Raw genomic sequence first — 26,723 nt, 5'->3', positions numbered from 1 at the left:
CAGGTGAGCATCAATAATAGCACAAAACATCTTTTAGCAGATTATAATCTTTTTTCAAACATTCATCATTTGACAGAAGAACTTCATATAATTTTATAAAAAGTAGCTTTGTAACGATAAAGCTTACATTCTCAAACAGATACAAGAGTTGGACATACGTCGCTTCATTGCAGCTTGCCCCATTTGTGCAACTAACAAAATGTCCTGTGAACACCCAGCCAGGCTCTTCCAACCGCTGCCGGTCCTTTCAAGACCCTGGTCGCACATAGCCATGGATTTTTTTACTGGTCTCCCCCCTCCCATGGCAACACAGTTGTTTTGACTGTAGTGGACAAGTTCTCGAAGGGGGCTCACTTTATTCCCCTCCCCAAATTTCCTTCAACAAGGGAGACAGCGGTAGCAGTCATTAACCACGTATTCTGCATTCATGGCCTCCCGGTCGTTGTGGTTTCTGACAGAGGCCCCCAATTTGTGTCATGTTTTGGGCACAGGTCTAACGACAGCTGGGGGCTACAGTGAGTTTGTCCTCTGGGTTCCATCCCCAGACTAATGGGCAAGCTGAGTGGGCATATCAGGAGCTGGAAAAAGCTCTGCTTTGAGAAGCCTCCTGTAATCCGTCTTCTTGGAGTGATCATTTAGTCTGGGTCATCTACGGGGTTATCGTCCTTCCAGTGCAGCCTCGGTTACCAGCCCCCTCTGTTCCCCACACAAGAACGTTCACGTTTCAAGAATCAAAACCTTAATACATTCAGTGTTACACACCACCACTCCCATCCCTGCTCCTTTGCGTTTTATTGATGTCTCTCTGGTGTACATGGTCAGGAGACTGATCGATGTTAGGCAGAGGGGCAGAGGGTTCCAGTACCTGGTCGACTGGGAGGGTTATAGACCTAAGGAGAGGTGTTGGGTCCTGGCTCATGATGAGTTTCACCTCCGGCAAGGTAATTCTGCAGGGGATGCCAGGTTGTCACGGTTCTGGTAAGCACGCAGTGTGTTTTGTCATTTTCTCTCTCTCTTGTTTCACAGGCGCACTCAACTGGCATGATCAGGGTTTCCATGGGAACGTTCATTGTTCTCAGGGTAGCGCCTATCATGCCACTGATTAGCTTGCCAAGCAACACCTGTTCCAGCCTGATTTCACTCCCTACATATGCCCTCATGTTTCTCTGTTTCTTTGCCAAATTGTTATACTCAGTTGAGTACTAACCTCGCACTCCTTGTTTAGCTGGTCCTGTCTTGTCAATCTGTTTGTTGCCCACATTGTTCGGGTTGTGGTTTGCCTTCTAGTCTTTGCTGAGTTCAGCCTGGTAATCCACGAAGGAATTCTGGACTATGCCCGCATGACAGGGATCTACACTTCTACTGTTGCTTGCATTTTTCACAGGACATCTCTCTCATCGCCTAGCTTCTACAGAGGATTCTGCCAGGTTTCACCTGACTGCCACGATGCACAAACACCCCTGACATACACACAACTCTCTACTCTGCACGATGGCTCATTACTGACTTTGTGAATACATATTTTTGAACTGTTACCTCTGCTCCTGGGTCATTCTGTCCAGCACCTACTGTAGACGTTACACATAATTTACCTTTATGAATAACATTTATTTGATATTGATTTGATATTGTAGATAGATTTACAGAAGCTTGCTGGTTATTGGTAAGTTACTGTTGATTTTATATATATATATATATATATATATATATATATATATATATATATATATATATATATATATATATATATATATATACAGTATATATACTGTATACATACATCGATCAGCCACAACTTTAAAACCACCTGCCTAATATTGTGTAGGTCCCCCACAAGTATTTCTGTAACTGCTGATCTCCTGGGATTTTCACAGACAACAGTTTGTAGAACTGACTCTGAATGGTGTCAAAAACAAAACATCCAGTGAGTAAGCAGTTCTATTCCGAGATGTGGGTTGGTGCTGTTTTGGTGGCACGAGGGGAGCCTAAACAATAATAGGCAGGTGGTTTTAATGTCGTGGCTTATCAGTATATCAGCTGATCAGCTGATTCAGTGCCGCCTGTGCATCATCACGGCCAGGCCATGCCCTACTCCTCATCACACTCCTCCCCTGACTAACCCCCATCTCTGTATAGGAGACGCTGCCTTTTCGGCCATTCTGTCAGCTGGTGGTCCACCCCGCCTCCTGTTAACCTGGTTGGAGAGACGAGGGGCTGCATGGGGAGAGGGACAGGGCAAGCGGAAACACATGGAGACAGAGAGAGAGAGAGAGAAGAACTTGCTTGCCGGCTCCCTTACGCTCTGTCGCTTGGACCTCAACCGCTCCTCTGCCAGCTTGCCCTTGCCCCGGCAGATGGCAGTGAGCCCTCCGCCCCCCTGAGGATGGAACTGCTCCTCTCCTTCTTTGGTGAACTGCAGCGGTTCCTCCGGCTCTCGGCGTCCGGCAGTGACCCTTCCATCCCCAGGCAGCTCCCTTGGCAGATGGCCACGGCCAGGACTCTGTGACAGTGCATCCCTCTTCCCCCCCGGATTTTGGCACCACTGTAACAGTTCGAGGATGGGCAAAGAGGCGGGAACCAGCTGAAAAGTCAAATTAAAGGTTTAATGATATTATGATATAACGATAAATGACCTTAAAACAGCATAAAACACAAGACAAACACAGACACACACGTAACATGACCAAGTGTGTTTCTCTCTCTCAAACTGGTGCCTCCGGCTCCCCTTTATCTCGCTCTCCCGCTGATTAACTGATTCAGCGCAGGACGGCCATCATCACGGCCCAGCCACGCCCTCCTCCTCATCACATATATATAATATTGATAATAATACTACTTCTAATAATATTACTACTAATAATAGTATTAATGATAATAGCCCGTAGCCATGTTACAAATAAATAAATAAAACAGAGAGGACTCTTTAGATCCTCATGACTGTGTGTGAGGACATTGTGGTACAGTTAAGCAACTTAATAAAAGTGATCTCTGCTATGTTTATCATGAGTTTTTGTCCCAAACAAACACAAGTGACAGGACATTTTTTCAATCACATTTCTATTTCAACAGCATCGCGTGGCCCGCAGTGACATCTCATTGGCCCAAAATCTCGCTTCAATTGTACATCAAGTGTCAGATATGTTTTGATTGGATGTGATTGTGCCGCGTCAAGAAGCAGTTTCACGCTCAGTGTGGACAGACAGATCGCATGTAGTTATGACAAGTGTACAGTTGTAAAATACATCAAGAATAATTCTGTTTTGGGGTTTATTTAGATTTCTGTGCTTTTATTTATTTGGTATTTTACTGTTGGTTTTAGGGTTTTACAGCAATTATTATCAGAAAACCTGGTACAGTTGTTCATGCAAATGTGTTTCCTTGCGGATACAAGTGTGTGTGTTTCATCGTATTAGCATCTGTTTGGAATTCATGAGGTGTAACTCCGTACGATTTTGGTCAGTTTGTCATCATGTAAAAAACGACACTGGAAAAATGAGGTCACACATGCACGCACACATATTCACCTGTGTTTGACCTTGTAAAGGACGCGCTCGGCTCCCGGAGGTCAGTGAACTGATGTTCTGTACAAATGCAGTTCAGTGATGCTGCACGTTTGCTTTTATTCACTCTTAACAGTCGTTTTCTCACTTATCAAATGGTTAAACAGCTTCACGAGATCTGAATGAGTTTCAAACTCAGTGATCGCCTGTAAAGTTTTATGCAGATTTGTTACATTAAAAAACAGCATCTTTCATGATAAAGGACATATTGTAGGTTAAGAATGTCTTCTCAACCTTCTCATGATTGTTCTAGCTGGTTATTTACCGACCACATGTCTGAATATTGGTCATTATAGTAATACTTCCTTTTAGCGGTCAATATTAGCTGGCTAAAAACTATATAATTGTTGAGCATAAGCTGAAATATCAAGATAAAGAGCAAAGAGATCTTCACGGCACACTGAGCTGTTCAGTGTAAGACAGCAGCACACATATGTTTATGTGTATTTCTATTTTCCACACAACTGGAGCTCCATCCTGAAACCAGGCAGAGAAGATGTGATTTCTCCAAGCGATGGAAGAACTTCTCTTGACACTTTGTCAGTCGGTGTGTGTGTAGCCGGAGGTTAAATCCATAATCTAGCAGACACATTGTTGAGCTCATCCACCCACAATGACCAGAACTGAATTATCATCTCATATTCTGAAATCTGTAATTATCTATTAATGACGATTGGCTAACGATGGCTGAAATGATTAATTAACACAGTAAGAGCAATGCATGCTGGGAATGAGGGCTAGATTCATTTATATTTATTGTTTTGGCTGAGGAACCAAACCTCATTTCAACCTAACAGCGACTGTAACCAAGTAGATTCAGAATGTTTTATGCATGAAGATCAAATAGTTAAACAATTATCTAGTCATGTTTTCTATACTGTTTTCACTAAATAAACACATGATTGATTTCTGTTCATCTCTACTGGATGCACCAATATAACACTACATATAAATAAACAGCACAATTTACCTACGTACATCATTACTGTAATGAATCGACATATCCATAAACCAACATTCGAGTATGCCCTCAATTGAAAAAATATCTTTCATAAATAAAGGGGTATGGTTAGGGTGTGGGTTAGAGGTAGTCTGTAGATATTATAAAACAATAGAAGTCTATGGTTCATCCTCGTTTAACTGTTTTTGTGTGTTTAACGGTTCACAGTGAAGCTGGTTCTGGCCGATTAGCTGCTTGTGAGTTAATGGATTTAAGCTGGTTCCAGAACCAATCCAGAGCCCTCTCCAGTGTGTGTAGAGGAATCTGCAAGTGAACAGTTCTATAGTGTTTTAATGAACACCCAGGGGACACAAGCTTTCACTGGCCTCAACAACTGTTATACTTCGGCCAATCAGAAGCTGTAAAAATCACCCAGGAAAACATGAGACCAGAGCACCAGCTCATTACAGTCACACCGGCTCTGTTTCAAACTCTAGTGAACTCCCTGCATAGAGAGCATTTTAAGGCATCGCTCACTCCCATCACAATATCTGTCCTGAAAAGGTAGGAGACCTAATATTACTGCCTTCAACATATTGTTTTTCGACAAATTCTATGGTAATTTAACAAGTACCAACTTTTCACCTTGTTTCGAATACGGGACACTTGAGCATTTTGAGCTCTTCAATGCGGGATGTTTCACCATCAAACTGTGAAAAAAAGAATGTGATCCCAGGGGCCCTGCGGGAACCACCATTTGGCCCTGGAGGCATCGCAGTAGATTTTGGAGCAGAGAGCGAGAGAGAGAGAGAGAGAGAAGGAGGGGAAGTGAAAAAGATGAATTGCAGTTAGACACATTACTAAGTGCGCTGGGCAGAAATGAGCAGATGGCATGTGTGTGTGTCATTGTTTCTCAACAAAATTGATTGGGCATATCACTGCTGCGTGCATGACTCAAGAAGAGTGGAGTCAGTCCACACATTCTATATGTTCATTGGCTGATGAGAGTGTCAGTCATCAGTTTGAGACTTGATAGATTAGTCTGCTGACACCCCCAGTCACTGAGTGGGGTTGAGTTGAACTGAGTTATGTTGGGTTAGATTGAGCTGAAATGTAAGCACAGCGTATTTCTAGCGGGAAGACTCACAGCTGTACATCATCGCACCATTATTTAGGTAACTCCTAGCCAAACACATGTAAGCCATTGCTTTATAAGTCTGCTCACAATCTATCACATTGCTGCTTCAGTATTCCAACATGGCAACCTCCGTGAGTTGAATTGTGTTGGGATGAGTTGAGCAACATTTGATTACATCGGGTTGAGTTGAGCTGAGTTGTAATGAATTCAACTGAGTAGAGTTATGCTAGGTGGGGTTGAGTTCACTTGACTTGATCTGAATTTAGTTGAGTCATGTTGGGTTGATTCGAGTAAGGTTGAAAATAGTTGTTGAGGGGTGTTGGGTTGAATTAAGTTGTGTACATACATCTATTGATGCCTCTGGACACATTCCAGAGGCATCATTCCACACTTCAATGATGTGCCTGGAATCATCAGGTGTATCAGGTCTTTCAACATCATAAACCCTCCTCCAGGTGACAAGACCCCAGCTTGTGTCCAGATGGCTAGCTACTTATGACCCCATTGCTCTCCTCTTTTGAGCCATAGCCAACTTGAGGCCTTCTCTGCGGCTTCGGTGGTACTGCGGATGGCTCTTCTCTTCCTCTCTCTGTCAATTCCCAAATTGCGGAAGGCTCTGGCTAACGAACGGGCTGCAAATCCCCTGCATCCAATCTCCACTGGGAGACACTTCACTCTCCATTCAGCCTGCTGACAGTTGCTGATAGTCCTGCTGACTTGGAGAGCTTCTTTTCAAAGGCCTCGTCCAAGCGATCATTCCACAAAATGTTTAGCTTGCTTGGTGGATTAAGAAGAGTTGAGTTGAGTTGAACTGAATTAAATAGAGTAGAGCTGATATATGTTTGCTTGGGTGTAGTTGAGCTGAACTGAATTAATTGGAGTTTAAATGAATTAATTTGAGTTGAGTAATGCTGAGTTGAGTCCTGTTGGGTTGATTGAAGTTAGGTTGAATTTTATTTAGTTGGTTGAGTTAAGGTTGATTAAGTTAAGATTAATTAAATTGAATTTAGAAGAGCTAAACTGGGTTTAAATTAGTTGAGTTATGTTGGGTTGAGCTGAGCTGAACAGAACTGAATTCAGTAGAGTGAAGATGAATTACATTTACATTTATGCATTTGGTAGATGCTTTTATCCAAAGCAACTTACAGAGCCCTTATTACAGGGGCAATCCCCCCGGAACAACCTGGAGATAAGTGCCTTGCTCAATTACACAATGGTGGTGACTGTGGGGATCGAAGTTGCGCTGAATTAAACTTTGCTAAATTCTTATGGGCTTAGCTGAAATTAATTCAGCTGAGTAGAGTTATGATGGGTGGGGTTGAGTTAATATTACCTGAATTGAATTCAGTTGAGTTATGATGGGGTTGATTTGAGTTGAGCTGAACTGAACTACATTCAGATTAAATGAATTCAGTTTGTTGGGTTAAGCTTAATTCAGTTCAGTTAGGAGTTAAGCTGATGTTGAGGTGACTTACATTTACATGTAGTAACTTAGCAGATATTTTATCCAAAGGGACTTACAAATGAGGAACATAACAAGCATAATTGGACTAAGCTTTATATATTTGTACTATTAGCAAAACATTTTCTTCCTGGATATTATTTTTGTCAATTTTACCATGAATTGAGAAAAGATAAGATATGAAACAGTGACACATATATTATGATTCAATAAGTCATGAGTCATCACGTTATTATCTAGATGCATTAAGCGTGTGCGCTCAAGGGATGAACGTCCCATGACAGAGAGTGCATCAGCCGGTGCAGTTTCAATCTCTCCCCCTTAGATCGGGACATTCACGCAACTCATAGAGAAGAGGCGCTGACCACACATAGAAATTACCGTTTCAGAGTTTGTGGCTATTTACATGATCTGCCGAGAGATCCCAGGAGGGAACTAGGCCTGGCCAGGAGGGATTCAACCTCCGGGCGCCTCTCAGGAACCTGAGGATCAGGTCGTGCTTACCCAAAGACTTGCCGTCTACAGGATCTTGGTGGGCGGCGATAGCGGCAACATACACCTTGAGGGTGGACGGGGACAGCCTCCTGTCCAGCCTCTCCTGTAGGAACAGAAGCACTGACCCTAATCGCGCATCTCTGCGGGTCTTCGGCTCGGGAAGAACACCAATCTGCGAACAAGCGCCACTTTAGGGCGTAAAGGTGCCTGGTAGAGGGGGCTCTGGCTTGGTTGATGGTATTCATGACGGTCGCCGGTAAGCCGCCTAGCTCTTCCGCGTCCCATCCAGGGACCAGATGTGGAGGTTCCAGAGGTCTGGGCGCGGGTGCCAGAGCGTGCCCCGTCCCTGAGAGAGGAGGTCCTTTCTCAGGGGAATTCGCCAGGGAGGAGCTGTCGCGAGGAGCCTGAGTTCCGAGAACCAAGTCCGAGTGGGCCAGTAGGGGGCCACCAACGTGACTTGCTCCTCGTCCTCCCTGACCTTGCACAGCACCGGTATAAGAAGGCTCACTGGGGGAAATGCGTGCTTGCGCAGCCCGAGGGCCAGCTGTGTGCCAGCGCGTCTGTCCCGAGGGGAGCCTCTGTTAGGGCGTACCAGAGCGGGCAGTGGGAGGTTTCCTGGGCAGCGAACAGGTCTACCTGGGCCTTGCCAAACCGTTCCCAAATCAGCTGGACCAACTGGGGGTGAAGCGTCCACTCCCCGCCGGGCAGGCGTTGTCGTGATAGAGCGTCCGCTACGACGTTGAGCTTGCCGGGGATGTGAGTGGCACGCAGCGACTTGAGTCGCTGCTGGCTCCATAGGAGGAGACGGCGGGCGAGTTGTGACATGTGGCGGGAGCGTACGTCGCCTTGACGATTTATGTACGCCACCACCGTGGTGCTGTCCGATCTCAGCTGAGGTGCCGGAGCACCTGGTCTCTGTGTGTGCATAGTAACTCTCGAGAGTGTGCTAGGATGAGCCAGTCGTCGAGGTAGTTGAGAATGCGGATGCCGGCTACTCGTAGCGGGGAAAGGGCCGCCCCTGCGACTTTCGTGAAGACGCGAGGGGACAGAGACAGGCCGAAGGGGATGCCTGGCCGTCAAACGCGAACCGTAAGAAGGGTCGGTGTCATGGCAGAATTGAGACGTGGAAGTACGCGTCCTTCAGGTCCACCGCTGCGAAACCAATCTAGATGCTGAACGCCAGACAGAATATTTCTCTGCGTAAGCATTTTGAACGGGCGTTTTAACAAGGCACGATTGAAAACTCGCAAGTCCAGGATTGGTCGTAATCCGCCGCCTTTCTTGGGTACAATGAAGTAAGGGCTGTAGAAACCCTTCTTCATTTCGGTTGGAGGGACGGGCTCTACCGCGCCTTTGGCTAAGAGGGTCGCGATTTCCATGCGCAGGGAACTGCTCGCCGTGTACTGTGGAAAAGCGGACGCCCCTGAAGGGGGGCGGGAGCCGGGCAAACTGAATTGCGTAACCGAGTCGAATGGTCCGGTGCAGCCAGCATGATGCGTTGGGAAGCGAAAGCCACGCTTCCCAGCTCTGCGCTAGGGGCACCAAAGGGACAAGTATTTTGGACGTACCCGGCGGGGCCTCGCAGCGGGGCGGAACAGGTAATGCAGCATCGGGCGGCTTCGTTGCGGCCTGAGGCTGGGGTGCTGAGAATAGACTCAAAGCACTTACCTTGCTCCGCGCGCCCGGCAGGGGGCGGGTTCTTGACTGAGGAGGAGGTCCTCTGGAATCGTCTGAACCGGCCGGCCGGGGGACAGTCGTGGGCAGGCGGAAGGCGGGATCCGGGACTGTTGTGATCTGAAAGCACATTGCCGTGAAAACGGCATTTGCGGGCCAGGTGACCCAGAGGCAAAGGAAATAGCTCTTTTATTGAGAATGTGGGTACCACAGCCCCCGTCAGGGGGTGTGGCAAATGAAAAAACAAAGGATTCTCCTCCCGGCCCTCCACCGGGGGACGGAGCGGTCTTACCACCTCCGGAGCTAGCGTCTTCGGCTCTGGGTCGGCTGTCTCAGGAGCGCTTGGGAGCCTTCCGGGTCCTGGAGGGGGTTCGTGAGACAGGGGCGTCTGCCGCCTGCGGAGTGCTTCGACGCTGGGGCTGAGAGCTGGGCCCGGGTTGAGGCGGAGCAGGAGCTGGTTTCCTCGCAGGGGGACGCCCTCGGCGGGCAGACGGGGCAGGGCCCGTAGCAGCATGTCTGCGGCGGGGCATGATGTGCGAAATGGCCTCCGTCTGCTTCTTCACCGCGGAGAACTGTTGGGCGAAGTCCTCGATGGTGTCACCGAAAAGGCCAATCTGGGAGACAGGTGCGTCCAGGAAGCGGTTTTTGTCAGTCTCATGCATCTCGACCAGGTTGCGCCAAAGATGGCGTTCCTGGACCACTAGGGTGGCCATCGTCTGTCCGAGTGCCTGTGCTGTGGCCTTCGTCGCTCTCAGGGTGAGGTAGGTCGCTGAGCGCAGTTCCTGCAGCACATCATGATCAGGTCCACCCCTGTGCATGTTTCTGAGAGCTTTGGCCTAGTGGACTTGCAGGACGGCCATCGCATGCAGGGCGGAGGCAGCGCGTCCAGACGGAGTGTAGGCCTTCGCGTGAAGCGAGGATGTTGTCCTACACGGCTTGGATGGGAGTACGGGGCGACCCCGCCAGGAGGTAGGGCTACCGGGGCATAAATGGTGCGCAACTGCCCTATCAACCTGGGGAATCGCGTCGTACCCATGGCGCTCTCCGCCGTCGACGGTGGAGAGAGTGGAGCGGGTGGCACCTAGACGAGCGGAGAGCGGGGCTCTCCATGTAGACGTCAGCTCATCATGCACCTCCGGGAAGAAAGGGACCGGGGGATCGCGAGGCCATGACGGCGTTGCCCCAGGAACCACTCATCCAACCGAGAAGGCTGTGGGGAGGACGGAGGGTTCCAGTCCAACCCCACGCTCAAGGCGGCCCGGGCAAGCATGTCGGACATCTGGCGTCGGCCTCAGCCTGGGCCTGCTGGCCCGAGGCGGCAGTCCAGGGGAGTCCTCGGCATCAGACACCGCACTCTCCGATGCAGCGGTGAGCTCATCTGCTCGGACTCGGGAGGATAGACAGCCGGGCCGTGAGGCGAGCCGCTATCAACGCGGCGTGGGCGGAGACCAGCGGCGTGTCGGGGAATGGGAGGTTCGAGGGGGTTACCCGGCGAAACTGCACCGCTGCCGCCCCAAATCGCCCCCAGCGCCAGCCGCACCGTCCTTAATCCCGTGGGAAGAAGGAGCAATCGCGGGGTGCAGCTGGGGTGGCTTACTTTCTGTTGAAAGCAAGCCGCGACGCAACGTGGTCATGGTCATGTTCTCGCAGTGAGAACATGAACCATCCTAACGCCGCCTCGGTGTGATCGCGGCCCAAACACATGAGACAGCGCCTGTGGCCGTCTGAAGCAGAGAGCACTCTACCGCATCCATGAGCGACACAGGGGCGGAAAGGCATCTTGAAAAAGACACGTCCTTAAAAGGGCGTTCAACGCCGCTGTGTTTGCTCTTTTAGAGAAAATTACTCTTTTAGTAAAAACTCTTTTAATACACAGTGTGTGTGTGTAAGTGTCTGCGCTGTCGAGCGCTCAGGGGCAACAATGCACGCCGTGCACTGAGAAGGAGAAAGCCGCTGTTGTGCGCCATCAAGATCCAACAGCATGCAGATCGTCAGAGGAAAACAGGAACGTTTAAGTGGCGAGTAACTCGCAGCAAACTGCAGACAGACCATCGGCTCCGAAGAAATTTTCTGAATGAACTCCCGTATTTGCCCCGCTTAAATACCCGTATGTCCGGGGGCGGGGTATGCAAATACTGACTGCCAACTCCCATTGGCCCTTTTCAATAAGATCAGAGGTGAATATCGGCGCTCAAGAGAGACCCCTAGTGTCGCTTCTCCGACACAACGTGGAGAGAGCGACAGAAGGGGAACTGCATTAAAGATGTAACACATTAAATATAACTGCATTAAAGATGTAACGCATTAAATATAAGGGCATTTAATATGTAATGCATTAAGTATAACTGCATTTAAGATGTAACGCATTAAACATAACTGCACTAAAGATGTAACATTAAATATATCTGCATTTAAGATGTAACTCATTAAACATAACTGCACTAAAGATGTAACACATTAAATATATCTGCATTTAAGATGTAACTCATTAAATATAACCGCAGTAAAGATGTAACACATTAAACACAACTGCACTAAAGATGTAACGCATTAAATATATCTGCATTTAAGATGTAACTCATTAAATATAACCGCAGTAAAGATGTAACAGATTAAACATAACTGCACTAAAGATGTAACGCATTAAATATAACTGCATTTAAGATGTTACTCATTAAATATAATGGCATTTAATATGTAATGCATTAAGTATAACTGCATTTAATATGTAATGCATTAAGTATAACTGCATTTAATATGTAATGCATTAAGTATAACTGCATTTAATATGTAATGCATTAAATATAACTGCATTAAAGATGTAACGCATTAAATATAATGGCATTTAATATGTAATGCATTAAGTATAACTGCATTTAAGATGTAACACATTAAACATAACTGCACTAAAGATGTAACACATTAAACATAACTGCATTTAAGATGTAACTCATTAAATATAACCGCAGTAAAGATGTAACACATTAAATATATCTGCATTTAAGATGTAACTCATTAAACATAACTGCACTAAAGATGTAACACATTAAACATAACTGCATTTAAGATGTAACTCATTAAATATAACCGCAGTAAATATGTAACACATTAAACATAACTGCACTAAAGATGTAATGCATTAAACATATCTGCATTAAAGATGTAACACATTAAATATAACTGCATTAAAGATGTAATGCATTAAATATAATGGCATTTAATATGTAATGCATTAAGTATAACTGCATTTAAGATGTAATGCATTAAATATAACTGCATTAAAGATGGAACGCATTAAAAATAACTGCATTAAAGATGGAACACATTAAATATAACCGCAGTAAATATGTAACACATTAAACATAACTGCACTAAAGATGTAACGCATTAAATATATCTGCATTAAAGATGTAACATTAAATATAACTGCATTAAAGATGTAACGCATTAAATATAATGGCATTTAATATGTAATGCATTAAGTATAACGTTTGGTTACGTATGTAACCTCCGTTCCCCGAGGGAGGGAACGACACGTTGTGTCGGAGAAGCGACACTAGGGGTCTCTCTTGAGCGCCAATATTCACCTCTGACCTATTGAAAAGGGCCAATGAGAGTTGGCAGTCAGTATTTGCATACCCCGCCCCCGCATACGGGTATTTAAGTGGGGCAAATACGGAAGTTTAGTCAGGATTTTTCTGAGGAGCCGGAAATGGTCCGGCCACAATGGACAGGGGTGGAATCGGGCAGGGATTCATCCAGTGCCACGCATCGTCTGTACCCGGCTGCACGTACCCTTCCCCAATGCCCCATACGAACATCGGGATCCTTCTAGTTACCCTGAGAGGTGGCGGGAGAGTACGCTGCTACGCGATTTATGTACGCCACCACTGTGGTGCTGTCCGATCTCACGAGGACGTGTTTGTCCCGAACTAACGGGAGGAACTTCCTGAGGGCGAGAAGGACGGTCAGCAACTCCAGGCAGTTGATGTGCCAACGCAGCGGGGCCCCTTTCCAACGGCCCGCTGCTGCGTGCCCGCTGCACACGGCACCCCACCCGGACCGGGAGGCGTCGGTTGTAACCAGAACGCGTCGGGACACCTGCTGCAGGGGCACTCCTGCCCGTAAAAAGCAGAGGTCTGTCCAGGGTCGGAGTGTTTTGAGGCAGGCGGGGGTGATCCTTACCCGATGCGTGCCGTGGTGCCATGCTTGTCTCGGGACTCGAGTCTGGAGCCAGTGCTGGAGTGGTCTCATATGCATCAACCCCAGCGGCGCGACCGCCGTGGAGGACGCCATATGCCCCAGGAGACTCTGGAAAAGTTTTAGAGGGACCACTGTGCCTGGCTTGAAGGAAGCGAGGCAATCCAGCACCGACTGAGCACGCTCGCTCATGAGACGTGCTGTCATTGAGACTGAGTCTAACTCCAACCCGAGAAAAGAGATGCTCTGAACCGGAGTGAGCTTGCTCTTTTCCCAGTTGACCTGAAGCCCCAAGCGGCTGAGGTGCCGGAGCACCTGGTCTCTGTGTGTGCATAGTAACTCTCAAGAGTGTGCTAGGATAAGCCAGTCGTAGAGGTAGTTGAGAATGCGGATGCTGGCTACTCGTAGTGGGGCAAGAGCCGCCTCTGCGACCTTCGTGAAGACGCGAGGGGACAGAGACAGGCCGAAGGGGAGGACTTTGTACTGAAACGCCTGGCCGTCGAACGCGAACCGTAAGAAGGGTCGGTGTCGTGGCAGAATTGAGACGTGGAAGTACGCGTCCTTCAGGTCTACCACTGCGAACCAATCTAGATGCTGAACGCCAGCCAGAATATTTCTCTGCGTGAGCATTTTGAACAGGAGTTTTAACAAGGCCCGATTGAAAACTCGCAGGTCCAGGATTGGTCAGTAAGCCGCCGCCTTTCTTGGGTACAATGAAGTAAGGGCTGTAGAAACCCTTCCTCATTTCGGTTGGAGGGACGGGCTCTACCGCGCCCTTGGCTAAGAGGGTCGCGATTTCCGTGCGCAGGGAACTGGCATGCTCGCCGTGTACTGCGGAAAAGCGGACGCCCCTGAAGGGGGGCGGGAGCCGGGCAAACTGAATTGCGTAACCGAGTGGAATGGTCCGGTGCAGCCAGCGTGATGCATTGGGAAGCGAAAACCACGGTTCCCAGCTCTGCGCTAGGGCACCAAAGGGACGAGTATTTTGGACGTACCCGGCGGGGCCTCGCAGCGGGGCGGAACAGGTAATGCAGCGTCGGGCGGCTTCGTTGCGGCCTGAGGCTGGGGTGCTGAGAATAGACTCAAAGCACTTACCTTGCTCCGCGCACCCGGCAGGGGGCGGGTTCGTGACTGAGGAGGAGGTCTGCTGGCGTCCTCTGGACTCGTCTGAACCGGCCGGCCGGGGGGCAGTCGTAGGCAGGCAGAAGGCGGGATCACCACGTCCGGTGTACCGGGACTGTCGTAATCTGAAAGCAGATTGCCGTGAGAACGGCATTTGCGGGCCAGGTGACCCAGAGGCAAAGGAAATAGCTCTTTTATTGAGAATGTGGGTACCACAGCCCCCGTCAGGGGTGTGGCAAATGATAAAACAAAGGATTCTCCTCCGGCCCTCCACCGGGGGCGGAGCGGTCTTACCACCTCCGGAGCTAACGTCTTGGGCTCTGGGTCGGCTGTCTCAGGAACGGCTTGGGAGCCTTCCGGGTCCTAGAGGGGGTTTGTGAGACGGGGGCGTGCGCCACCTGCGGGGTGCTCGACGCTGGGGCTGAGAGCTGGGCCCGGGTTGAGGCGGAGCAGGAGCTGGTTTCTTCGCAGGGGGACGCCCTCGGCGGGCAGACGGGGCAGGCCCCGTAGCGGCAGGTCTGCGGCGTGGCATGATATGGGAGATGGCCTCCGTCTGCTTCTCCACCGCGGAGAACTGTTGGGCGAAGTCCTCGACGGTGTCGCCGAAAAGGCCAATCTGGGAAGCAGTTCTTGTCGGCCTCACCCATCTCGACCAGATTGAGCCAAAGATGCCGTTCCTGGACCACTAGGGTGGCCATCGTCTGTCCGAGTGCCTGCGCTGTGGCCTTCGTCGCTCTCAGGGAAAAACGGGACCGGGGGGATGCGAGGCCGTGAACGGCGCGCCGCCCCCAGGAACCAATCATCCAACCGTGAAGGCTGTGGGGAGGACGGAGGGTTCCAATCCAACCCCACGCTCACGGCGGCCCAGGAAAGCATGTCGGACATCTGAGCGTCGGCCTCAGCTGGACCTGCTGGCCCGAAGGCGGCAGTCCAGGGGAGTCCTCGGCATCAGACACCGCACTCTCCGATGCAGTGGCGAGCTCATCTGCTTCGGACTCGGGAGGATAGACGGCCAGGCCGTGAGGCGAGCCGCTATCGCCGCGAGCTTGGACGGGGACCAGCGAGCGTGTCGGGGAACGGGAGGTTCGCGGGGGGCTACCCGGCGAAACCGCACCCACTGCCGCCCCCAAATCGCCCCCAGCGCCAACCGCATCGTCCTCAATCCCGTGGGAAGAAGGAGCAATGCGGGTGCGGCTGGGGTGGCTTGCTTTCTATTGAAAGCAAGCCGCGACCGTAACGCGACCGTCGCAGTGAGAACATGAACCATCCACAAACGCCGCCTCGGTGTGATCGCGGCCCAAACACACGAGACAGCGCCTGTGGCCGTCTGAAGCGGAGAGACTTCTACCGCATCCAGGAATGACACGGGCGGAAAGGCATCTTGAAAAAGACGCGTCCTTAAAAGGACGTTCAACGCCGCTGTGTTTGCACTTTTAGAGAAATTTGCTCTTTTAAAGGAAATCACTCTTTTAATACACAGTGTGTGTGTGTGTCTGCGCTGTCGTAGCGCTCAGGGGCAACAATGCACGCCGTGCAAAGTACAGAGAAAGCCACTGTTGTGCGCCGTCAAATCCAACAGCAAGCAGATCGCCAGAGATACAGGAACGTTCAGGGTGTGTATTCTCGCAGCAGACTGCAAACAGACCATCGGCTCCGAAGAAATTTTCTGACTAAACTTCCGTATTTGCCCCACTTAAATACCCGTATGCGGGGGCGGGGTATGCAAATACTGACTGCCAACTCTCATTGGCCCTTTTCAATAGGTCAGAGGTGAATACCGGCACTCAAGAGAGTCCCCTAGTGTCGCTTCTCCGACACAACGTGGAGAGAGCGACAGAAGGGGAACTGCATTTAAGATGTAACACATTAAATATAACTGCATTAAAGATGGAAAACATTAAACATAACTGCACTAAAGATGTAACGCATTAAATATAACTGCATTAAAGATGGAACACATTAAATATAACCACAGTAAAGATGTAACACATTAAACATAACTGCACTAAAGATGGAACACATTAAATATAACCGCAGTAATTATATAACTCATTAAACATAACTGCACTAAAGATGTAACGCATTAAATATAACTGCATTTAAGATGTAACGCATTAAATATAACTGCACTAAAGATGTAACGCATTAAATATAACCGCATTAAAGATGTAACACATTAAATATAACTGCATTAAAGATGTAACGCATTAAATATAATGGCATTTAATATGTAATGCATTAAGTATAACTGCATTTAAGATGTAACGCATTAAATATAACTGCATTAAAGATGGAACACATTAAACATAACTGCACTAAAGATGGAACACATTAAATATAACCGCAGTAATTATATAACTCATTAAACATAACTGCACTAAAGATGTAACGCATTAAATATAACTGCATTTAAGATGTAACGCATTAAATATAACTGCACTAAAGATGTAACGCATTAAATATAACCGCATTAAAGATGTAACACATTAAATATAACTGCATTAAAGATGTAACGCATTAAATATAATGGCATTTAATATGTAATGCATTAAGTATAACTGCATTTAAGATGTAACGCATTAAATATAACTGCATTAAAGATGGAACACATTAAACATAACTGCACTAAAGATGTAACGCATTAAATATAACCACATTAAAGATGTAACGCTTTAAATATAACTGCATTAAAGATGTAACGCATTAAATATAACCACATTAAATATGTAACGCTTTAAATATAACTGCATTAAAGATGTAACGCATTAAATATAACCACATTAAAGATGTAACGCTTTAAATATAACTGCATTAAAGATGTAACACATTAAATATAACCACATTAAATATGTAACGCTTTAAATATAACTGCATTAAAGATTTAACACATTAAATATAACCACATTAAATATAACCACATTAAATATGTAACGCTTTAAATATAACTGCATTAAAGATTTAACACATTAAATATAACCACATTAAATATGTAACGCTTTAAATATAACTGCATTAAAGATGTAACGCATTAAATATAACCACATTAAATATGTAACGCTTTAAATATAACTGCATTAAAGATGTAACACATTAAATATGTAACGCTTTAAATATAACTGCATTAAAGATTTAACGCTTTAAATATAATTGCATTAAAGATGTAACGCATTAAATATAACTGCATTAAAGATGTAGCACATTAAATATAACTGCATTAAAGATGTAACACATTAAATGTAACCACATTAAATATGTAACGCTTTAAATATAACTGCATTAAAGATTTAACACATTAAATATAACCACATTAAATATGTAACGCTTTAAATATAACTGCATTAAAGATTTAACACATTAAATATAACCACATTAAATATGTAACGCTTTAAATATAACTGCATTAAAGATGTAACGCATTAAATATAACCACATTAAATATGTAACGCTTTAAATATAACTGCATTAAAGATGTAACACATTAAATATGTAACGCTTTAAATATAACTGCATTAAAGATTTAACGCTTTAAATATAACTGCATTAAAGATGTAACGCATTAAATATAACTGCATTAAAGATGTAGCGCATTAAATATAACTGCATTAAAGATGTAACGCTTTAAATATAACTGTATTTAAGATGTAATGCTTTAAATATAACTGCATTAAAGATGTTACACATTAAATATAACTGCATTAAATATGTAACACATTAAATATAACTGCATTAAAGATGTAACGCTTTAAATATAACTGCATTAAAGATGCAATGCTTTAAATATAACTGCATTTAAGATGTTACACATTAAATATAACTGCATTAAATATGTAACACATTAAATATAACTGCATTAAAGATGTAATGCTTTAAATATAACTGCATTAAAGATGTAACGCATTAAATATAACTGCATTAAAGATGTAACGCTTTAAATATAACTGCATTAAAGATGTAACGCATTAAATATAACCGCATTGAAAGATGTATCGCATTAAATATAACTGCATTTAAGATGTAACGCTTTAAATATAACTGCATTAAAGATGTAATGCTTTAAATATAACTGCATTTAAGATGTAACGCTTTAAATATAACCGCATTAAATATGTAGCACATTAAATATAACTGCATTAAAGATGTAATGCTTTAAATATAACTGCATTTAAGATGTAACGCTTTAAATATAACTGCATTAAAGATGTAACGCATTAAGTATAACTGCATTAAAGATGTAACGCTTTAAATATAACTGCATTTCAGATGTTACGCATTAAATATAACTGCATTAAATATGTAACGCATTAAATATAACTGCATTAAAGATGTAACGCTTTAAATATAACTGCATTTCAGATGTTACGCATTAAATATAACTGCATTAATTATGTAACGCATTAAATATAACTGCATTAAAGATGTAACGCTTTAAATATAACTGCATTAAAGATGTAACGCATTAAATATAACTGCATTAAAGATGTAACGCTTTAAATATAACTGCATTTAAGATGTTACGCATTAAATATAACTGCATTAATTATGTAATGCATTAAATATAACTGCATTAAAGATGTAACGCTTTAAATATAACTGCATTAAAGATGTAACGCATTAAATATAACTGCATTAAAGATGTAATGCTTTAAATATAACTGCATTAAATATGTAACGCTTTAAATATAACTGCATTTCAGATGTTACGCTTTAAATATAACTGCATTAATTATGTAACGCATTAAATATAACTGCATTAAAGATGTAACGCATTAAATATAACTGCATTAAAGATGTAACGCTTTAAATATAACTGCATTAAAGATGTAACGCTTTAAATATAACCACATTAAAGATGTAACGCTTTAAATAATTGCATTAAATATGTAACACATTAAATATAACTGCATTAAAGATGTAACGCTTTAAATATAACCACATTAAAGATGTAACGCTTTAAATAATTGCATTAAATATGTAACACATTAAATATAACTGCATTAAAGATGTAATGCTTTAAATATAACTGCATTTAAAGATCTAACACATTAAATATAACCACATTAAAGATGTAACGCTTTAAATATAACCGCATTTAAAGATGTAACACATTAAATATAACCACATTAAAGATGTAACGCTTTAAATATAACTGCATTAAATATGTAACACATTAAATATAACTGCATTAAAGATGTAACGCATCGGATTCCCTAAATTCCTCAATGAGAGTGCTTCTGTATTTACTTATTCCGTAATTATGTATAATATCCTTATACTATCTACATCAGCTGAAGCTGTTTGGAAAGTTTCGAGTGCATCTGGTCTGTGATCTGTGTCATTCTTCCTCTCCTCAGTCAGTCGTGAACTGCAGTGCTCCTCTTGCACATCATCATTAGAGTTTAATATGATCTCATGTTACGTTAAATTACATCAAACGACTATTTGACAACAAAAAATGTTGTCGACATTTTTTAATTGTCGATAACATAGACCAAACGTTTCAGCCCTAGTTGACATAGCTTCTGTTATTTGGTGGTTTGATCTGTCTACTGGTCAATTCAAACCCATAACACAATCATCGAGAGAAACGTTCTGCTCATAGAAACTTTATTATCTCCCGAATTAACAGTTGTCCATGATTGAACACTCTTAATCTCAAATAAACGCTCTGAATTAATCAATGGCATTTCCTCAACTGTCAGCTGTCCGATATTCTCTGACCTTTCACACGCTCGCAGTTCCATTTCGAGCATTTCCTACGTTCAGTTGCTTGCTGATGTTGTGATTAACTTTAGGCAAGCGGAGGGCTAACTGAAGCCAAACACCTGGAAACTGATATCATGTTTGTTCAAGTTTTCTTTCTGTGTTTTGCAGCTCCTGAGTCCTCAGGATCTTCACAGGGGCTTTCAGAGGTAAGACATGATCATAGTACTGATGACCAGGGCAAGTTGTCACACTGGTTTTATTGTTACAAATTTAAACAATGTACTAATTACAATGTTTGTTTTAAGATTATTTGTCAAAGCTTTAAAGTTTATGTCAATACAGTAATTTATGTTCAAAATTGGTCTCAGTCTGAGATGTATTTACTTGAATAAATGTGTGACAACTTGCCCCGCTCTGCACTATCCTCTAATGTGAGCATATGTGAATGTGTGCTCTGCTATGGGCTGTTTGTCTAACCGATGTGCTGACAGTGTGCATGTGTGTGCACTTCACCAGCAGAAATGCTTCACATGCACACGTTGTCTCGTTTGGCGATTGTTAAATCACTGTGCTGAGCTTTTGTTCTCTCTAAATTTTGACCATCCAATCAGAACCGTCGCTGAGCTGTGACTGACAGTGATTAATGCCCGCCCCTCTCTCATCAGCTCTGTTAGCAAAAGCGAGGCATGCTGGGAACGTGGAGACGCTAGCGTGTCATTAATACAAACGCTGAGAGGATGAGGCAGTCAAACAAAGCCAAACGGAAGTGTTTTATACACCTCCAGCTCCATCCATCAACTGCCAAAAACTCATTTCAGACATCAGAGCCTTCCTCACACAGAGTTTATGCTAGATTATAACACAAGGTTCTCACACATTGATTTTGTTTGTGTAGTAAAATGAAAAGTTCAGAAATATGTAACGCATATCATTTGCAGAATCATCCAAACGTCCTGTAGGACCCTTTCACATTCTACATTTCTCCTGAGAGATGGATTTGTGTTTTAAGACAGAGTATGTATTAAGTATTATATACAGTATACATGTACATTTATACCACAGGACTGTTGAATGCTTGATTCTGATTGGTTGATGGTGTGCAGTTATTTTCCAGTAAACGCACGGCTATGAAGTAGTTCCAGGTGTTGACCGCATAATGGTTCCATATCACTTCGCCAAATTATTTCAGTTATTTCAAAGAGCCGTACAGGCTACCAAAACAAAATAAGACACTAAAACAAAGACACTGGTTAAAGTGAATCAGTTAAGAACATCAAAACAATGTCTAAAATAGTCTACATTTATTTCAATTTCAGTTAAAAAGAGCCCTCATGCTTCGTATCCCCCTCACTTACACAAGATCATACATGCACGCACACACACACGCTTACACACATCTCATGGGAGATTGGCAACAGAAGGTCAAATATTTTGCCTGCTAAAATCAGTCTGTGCTTCTGAAATTACAGAACTGTCCCCCATTAGCTGAACTACAGTCAAACACGTGCACATTCTTATGTTGCAAGACATGAGCGAACATTATCCAAATGAAACATTTCAGTAGTAATTACATTAATAAACTCCTAACCGTAACCCTAAACGTAACACTGACCCTAATGCTACCAACAACAAAACTGCAATATTTCACATACATTCATTCAAATGTAGCATCTTGATCACCAGAGATCAAAGGGGATTTGCTTAAATAGTACATTTAGCGAGTAAAGTGCTTATTACAAGAAAAAAAAGGGCAATTGAAGCAAAATAAAAAAAGATAATTTCCCTTCTGTCACTCACTCGACGTTGTGTCGATGTAGTGACACTAGGGGTCGCTCGTGGAAGAGCTGGTCCGATTCACCTTCAGATCTTTGAGAAAAGGCCATTGAGAAATTAGTGAGTTGAATTTGCATGCCACTCCCCCCGACATACGTGTATAAAAGGGAGACCTGTATGTGGATTCATTCAGACTTTTTCTTCGGAGCCGAGCTGTTGTATTGACAGTAAGCTGATACCATTGCAGTTCCATTCACCTCTCTGTGAAGCATTGCTGTTGGATATACGGAGCATTCCAGCGGTTTTCTCTCCACTCTGCACTCCGCTGCAGACTACACCCCTGGGCGCTTCGACGGCACTTTAAAGAGCTTTTTCCTCTAAAAGTATGTGTTTCCTCTATTAGAGCAGGCACAGTGACGTTGAACGTCTATTTGCTTTCCGTCTCTGTGCCGTTCCTGGATGTGGTCGTTACCTCTCCGCCTCTGACAGTCACGATCACTGCCTCACGAGCCAGGGCCATAAGCAGGTTGAGAAAGCATTTGTGGATGGTTCATGTTCTCACTGCAAGAACATGACCATGGCAATGTTGCGGTCACGGCTTTCCTTCTTCTGAGGGAAAGCCACTTCAGCTGTCCCTCTCGCTGCTCTTCCTACCTACGGGTACGAAACCACGTTGTCTGATGCTGAAGGCGATTCGGGGGCTTCAGTGGGTACGGTTCCGCCAGGTAAATGTCGAGGACCTCGGCCAGTAGTTTCCGGCAGTGACACAGCAGACAGAGGCGATCCAGCACATCTTGCCATCAGCTCTCGTCCCTGGCGTAGAGCCCCCACAGGAGAGAGACACCCCCCGTTTCTCGGCCGGCTGGGAAGACCCCCAAGAAGGCTCCTAAGTGCCCCTGAGAAGGGCAACCCAAGGATAAAGATGCATGTGGAAACACCAGAGCTGGTGAACAGACCACTCCTTCCCCCGGTGGAGGGCCAGGAGGTAAATCCTTTGTTTCCTTCTTTTTTGTGCGGCACACACATTGTCAAAAAAAGAGCAGTTTCCTCCTTCCTCGTGTCACAGCGTGTTTTGTCGCCTCCCCTGCCGCCACAGCACACCGGGCGCCTGCAGTTCGAGCATCACGATCACAGCCCCCTGCCTTCGCATGTCTCACTGCACCACACCCCCGGCTAGCCCCAGGAGCCCTCCTCCTCAGTCGCCGGCCCGCCTTACACCGGACGCACGGAGCAAGTTATTTGCTTCGAGGGTCCCCTCAGAACGGCCGCATCGGGTCGGAGCTCCGCTCCCCGACGCAGCACCCTTCACTCCCCCCCACTACGAGGCCCCACCCACAGGAACATTGGATGCAATTCTCCATCTAGTGCCCTTTTCCCGGAACTTGAACTCGTGGTTATCGCTCTCCAACCTGTCGCACTGGTTGGCCAGAACCATCCGACTCGGCTATGCAATCCAATTCGGCAGGCATCCACCCCATTTACAGCGTTCTCTTGATGTTAGTGAAGGACGAGAGTGCCACTGTCCTCTAGGCAGAGGACGTGATAGAGCCTGTCCCTCCAGCCGAGATGAGAAAGGGGTTTTACAGCCCTTATTACATCGTTCCCAAGAAGGGCGGTGGACTGCGGCCAATCTTGGAGGTTTTGGGCTTCAGGTCAACTGGTAAAAGAGCAAGCTCTCCCCGGTTCCGAGCATCTCTTTTCTCGGCATGGAATTAGACTCGGTGTCAATGATAGCGAACTTGATAGTGAACTTATCCAGGCAGCAAATGTCGGTCCCTCTGAAATATTTTCAGAGACTCCTGAGGCATATGGCATCCTCAGCGGCAATCACAACGCTCGGATTGATGCATATGAGGCTGCTAAAACACTTGGCGCCGCAGCACACATTTTCAGCCCTTGGACCGACCTTGCATTCTTGCAGGCAGGAGTCCCCATATAGCAAGTGTCCAGGTGCGTCGTGTTTATGACAGAAGCCTCCAAGACTGACTAGGGCACCGTATGCAATGGGCACACAGCTGCTGGCTCCTGGACAGGACCTCACCTGCGTTGGCACATCAACTGCCTCGAGTTGCTGGCAGTACTGCTCACCCTGCAGGGTCTATGGCCGTTGATTCAGGGCAAGTACATGTTGGTCTGGATGGACAACATGTCGACTGTGGCCTACATAAACCGCCACGGGTGGTTTACGCTCCCATCTCCTGTCGCAACTCTCCCGTCACCTCCTCCTCTGGAGTCAGCCGTGACTCAGGTCGCTGCACGCCGCTCACATCCTGGGCCACCTCAACGTCACAGCAGATGTTCTGTCATGGCAAGTAACGCTCAGGGGAGAGTGGAGATTCCATCCTCAGGCGGTCCAGATGATTTGGAGTCGATTCGTCCAGGCACAGGTAGACCTATTTGCCTCCCTGGAATCCTCCCACTGCCCACTCTGGTATGCCCTGAGCTGCGTCTTTGCTAGGTGGTGTTCTTCCCGTGGCAAAGACCCCCAGAGTTGCGCAGTCAGGTCAGTGCTTTCCTTCTTGCAAGAGAGACTGGACGGGCAGCTGTCCCCCTCCACTCTCAAGGTTTTATAGCTGCCATAGCAGCGTATCACGACGACATCCAAGGTAAGTCCCTTGGTAAGCACGACCTGATTATCAGGTTCCTTAGAGGCGTCAGGAGGGTGAACCCCCCTAGACCACGCCTTTTTCCCTCCTGGGACCTCTCCGTGGTCCTATCGGGAGAGCTCCCTTCGAGCCCCTCGAATATACAGTAAATTTTGCTCTGTGATTAATAAAAAACATGCAAATTATAATGTCATATTAAGTAACGTAAACACTTTTCTCATTATACTTTTACTTTAAATTATAGATAGTGTGTAGCTTAGAAAGTTGCTTCCTATATGTATTTGTTCAGTTGTTCAGTCTTATAAAACTAAATCAAAGCTCAGAGGACAAATTGCGTGTGTTTGAATGTGCACATTTGTCTGTTATGTCAGCCCATGTTAGATGCTTGTGTATACATAACAAACACACACACACACACATTTGCCCCTGCGGTCAACAATCTGCAGAGTTAACACAAAGGTCACAAGGTCAATTTCAGGGACAGAGTTACTACCTGCTGTGCCCTTAAACCATGACCTTTGACCCCAGACAAGGAATGAACGTTTTGTTAGTGCACAGTAAATTAATTTGCTTCAAGCTCCACGCATGTGATTCAGCTAACTCTGTTAATTGTGCAGTGATCATTAATGTTGAGAGAGAAATGTCACGTGTTAATAATGCTTTCTCAAGGATAGTTTGTGTGATTTATTATAAGGCACACGAAACTGATGCCACCAGAATTGACTCAGTTATCAGTAGTAAGTAAGCACCTTTTGATAACAGAACAAAAATGTGACAGACTGACCGGCTATGTTGTGTCTAAAAGGGAAGTTACTCAATATGAACTTGTTGATACTGCTTAAGCGGATGAAAGCATATATTGATTGATTGAGTGCTCATGTGCTGCTTTAGCAATCGTGAAAATCATGTTTCATATGCACAGGCTTTCAACATCTCAATCTCTCTAAAAGCTCTGAATTCATCTAGTTGTGATTTAGGTCACATTGTTTGCCTGTCGGCTCCGTATTGATTTTTATTTCAAAGGGTCTGCGTTTACGGTGTGGTTTATTTATCAATTTATGTTTAATTACTGACATTCAGACAGATAGAGCCTGAACCAAACCATCACATAAGACTTTATTTAGGACAGCATGTTTCTCATGTGGACTGTTGAGTCCTCCCATAATGCAGCTCATTTCAGGTTTTACTGCCCTTGTGTGGACATTTGGTTATGCATACACACACTAGACTGTGCTTTATTAATGCATTATAATATTGCGGCGCTGCAAATCATTCCAAGCACTCAGGGTGAGAGAGAGTGCTGGTTTAATTCCTGACAGATTGAGTTTGACCTGAACGTTAATAATGATGAGCTCATAAATATCATGGACAGCCGAGATTACACCTCATCAATACACTCCATAACTCACACGGCAATTAGTGGAGTGTGTGTTTGGTAGTGTGTATTTCTGTTTCTGCACATTACACACTGCAGAAAATCACTTTCTTAATTCATATGTTTGTCTTGTTTTCCAGCTAAACCATCCTTAGCACAAGATAAACTCACATGAGAAGATCTTGAAATTTCTCCATCAGAAAATAGATTTTCTTTAGCATGAATCTACTGCTAAACATCATGTGTTGTGGAAGAAAAGTAACAGAATATTTGGGACTCTGAAAGCTCCTGGAGACTGATGATAGTGGGCAGGGAGAAATATAAAAGAGGTTTCTTTCTTTGTGTCAGATTGGCGTAGCGGCTCTTTCAGGAACCCTCAACTGTAAAATAGAGGGAGAGAGACACAATGCAACGGATCAATCCGAGAGATAAAGAGAGAAGAGAGAATGAAAGGAGGGGTGGAGAATTGTGTCTGTGAGGGTCAATGCTTGATCACGGATCAGTTTTGACAGAGTGATCAGTAAACTTTCTTCTGCTCAAGACCCTCATCACACACCTGCATCAACAATCACATTTACCTTGAGCTATTTACCTTGTTAACCCTTGTGTGGTGTTCACTTTTTGGACCCTTTGGTGTCCCGGGTCAAATTGACCAGGGACATTATTGGGGTTTTA

General features: G+C 45.1%; 1 protein-coding gene across 8 annotated transcripts in view; it reads left to right on the top strand.

Annotated features, from left to right (window-relative positions):
* Positions 1-26,723, top strand: part of LOC127647831 (receptor-type tyrosine-protein phosphatase delta-like) — a 534,579-nt gene that overhangs the window by 323,462 nt on the left and 184,394 nt on the right. For all 8 annotated transcript variants that reach the window (XM_052132317.1, XM_052132365.1, XM_052132326.1 and 5 more), the window contains exon 7: positions 20,463-20,500. The gene's annotated coding sequence lies outside the window, so the exon portion shown is untranslated. The remainder of the gene's footprint in view (positions 1-20,462; positions 20,501-26,723) is intronic.

The sequence above is a fragment of the Xyrauchen texanus genome, chromosome 1 (assembly GCF_025860055.1).
Source record: "Xyrauchen texanus isolate HMW12.3.18 chromosome 1, RBS_HiC_50CHRs, whole genome shotgun sequence".
Lineage (NCBI taxonomy): Eukaryota > Metazoa > Chordata > Actinopteri > Cypriniformes > Catostomidae > Xyrauchen > Xyrauchen texanus.
The sequence above is the reverse complement of the archived record's forward strand: the minus strand, read 5'-3'. Positions and strand labels throughout refer to the sequence as shown.